The sequence below is a fragment of the Penaeus chinensis genome, chromosome 21 (assembly GCF_019202785.1).
Source record: "Penaeus chinensis breed Huanghai No. 1 chromosome 21, ASM1920278v2, whole genome shotgun sequence".
Taxonomy (NCBI): domain Eukaryota; kingdom Metazoa; phylum Arthropoda; class Malacostraca; order Decapoda; family Penaeidae; genus Penaeus; species Penaeus chinensis.
Genome location: NC_061839.1, coordinates 28,088,999 through 28,091,498, shown reverse-complemented (window position 1 = coordinate 28,091,498; position 2,500 = coordinate 28,088,999).

Genomic DNA, 2,500 nt, shown 5'->3' with positions numbered 1-2,500 from the left:
AGGGAAAATGGCCCAAATATGTACTCACAACAGGTTCTGAAGACTTTTGCGTGTATGGAAGCGATTTGGTTCGAGGGGTAACCAGGTTTCGGAGACTGTGAGTCCATTGTTGTGTGCCAAAAGGACACAACTCCCCCGCTGCTACCACTTATGTAAAGGCTATTAAAACCTTAAACAGTGATAAACAGGAGTGATAGCCAACGTTAGGACAGCTCACAACACAGTGATTCGGACCGATCTACAACTCGCGATACAAGTCTTCGTAAGGCTAAGTGCTTGGTCTGCCCGGAGGGCAGACCCGGCCAGCCTGCGGTGAAGCCACGCGTATACGTGCTTTTGTACGCCACGTGGAAGCTATTTATACATACTTATACACTCAGTCACTCACTCACTCACTCACTCACTCACTCACTCACTCACTCACTCACTCACTCACTCACTCACTCACTCTCTCTATCTCTCTCTCTCTGTCTCTCCCCTTCTCCCTCCCTCACTCCCTCACTCATTCACTCACTCACTCACTCACTCACTCACTAACTCACTCACTCACTCACTCACTAACTCTCTCTCTCTCTCTCTCTCTCTCTCTCTCTCTCTCTCTCTCTCTCTCTCTCTCTCTCTCTCTCTCTCTTTCCCTCTCTCTCTCTCTCTCTCTCTCTCTCCCTCTCTCTCTCTCTCTCTCTCTCTCCCCCTTCTCTCTCTCTCTCTCCCCTTTTCTCTCTCTCTCTCCCCCCTTCTCTCTCTCTCTCTCTTTCTCTCTCTCTCTCTCTCTCTCTCTCTCTCTCTCTCTCTCTCTCTCTCTCTCTCTCCCCCTTCTCTCTCTCTCTCCCCTTTTCTCTCTCTCTCTCCCCCCTTCTCTCTCTCTCTCTCTCTCCCCCCTTCTCTCTCTCTTTCCCTCTTTCCCTCTCTCTCTCTCTCTCTCTCTCTCTCTCTCTCTCTCTCTCTCTCTCTCTCTCTCTCTCTCTCTCTTCGATGTCAGTCATTTCATTTGAGAGAGACTGGCCATTTCTATGCTCACTGTTGATGTCGCCATTGATGTGGATGGGGCCAGAGATGCCGTCGCAACAGCTTCTTGGCCTGAATCCTAGCCCCTGTATTGTTGACGCAGCCTACTCTTGTGTCCGAGTGAACGACTCAGACGTCTTATCTTATGGTCGCACTAGCATGAGGATTGTCGGTGGTTGTACTCACCACAGTTATAGCAACCCCCCCCCCCCCCCCCACGTCCACTAAACGACCTATGTCCACTGAAACCTAGTCTGTCTAAGTAAGGATGAGGTTATGGCAGGGATTCCTCTCTGATACGCCTGTTTGAGGGGAAATTGCTACTGTAGCGGAACTTATTTGACGAACTATTTGCCAGCCTGACATCAGCTTTATCTGCATGACCAATTCTCGGTTGAGTAGGAATATTCCTAACAATGTCGTAGGATACACCATCATTAAATCCCAGTTATCTCTAAGTTTGAAAAGGGGACCTTGCTTCCTGATAGTACTCAGAATGATTGCCCCGAGCCCACTTAGCATGAGCCCAGAGAATACCTCGTCATTCTGAGCATCAAAACTACATATCATCTACATCACCATCTGAAGGGGAGGTCAGTTTTGATTATATTGACACCTTAGATTAGCTCCATTGTATTAATTGGGTATCATAGGATGTGATCCTATCCTTTAGGGCGCCCTCTCTCAGAGGTGGCCCTATCTCACAAACATAAAAGTCTATAGTCTAACACCTTTGCTGAAGAGTGGATGTGAGCGTCCCGACGTCGTCTAGAAGGCGCCGCCACGACGTCTTCCAAGAAGTCTCGTGGGCCGCAGTAGAGAATGCGAGCGCGTTGGGCTCCAGTAAGTTTCTCCTTCGGCCAGCACTTCGGAAGGTCCACGTTTGCTTCTCTGGTGAACATCCTTCACCCAGGAGGAGATCCTTTCGCGCGGGAGGCAAGTATCCGACGCGGTGAATCTCGTCCTGGGGACCTCTTTCTCTGCTTCGGCGCATCTCTTCTTCAAGCACTGTTACGCGGTCTCTGAGTTGATTAATAGTGATGTAGGCAGTCTTTAACATATCGTTCGTTCACTAACTTCGGTATCTTTAATTGACATATATTCTTTTAATTCATGAATATCCCCCATCATACTTTGCATTGACTGGCTGGATCACCTCAGTGCCGTTCCTGTTCGGTATCTTCATCGCTTGCTGAACGATTTTTACTCGTGATGGTCTCAACAAGTTTCTCTTTTGTCACCCAAATTTTATTAAAATCTAATTCACGGCAAAGTTTCTGTAAGTTCGCCTTTTCAAAATTTGAGAGAAGTAACCCCCGCGTAGGATCTTCCAATGAAGGTGCGTTGTCAGTTGGAGTGTCTTCCTCACTAAGCATGGTTGCTATGGTGATGGCTGCAGCGTCGGAGGCTTCGTCTGATGGTCGCCCTCACTGCGCATGCGCGAGCTGGAAGAAAACGGAACGGAGAAGAGCGTCTTTTTTTAATGTTTTTAAAG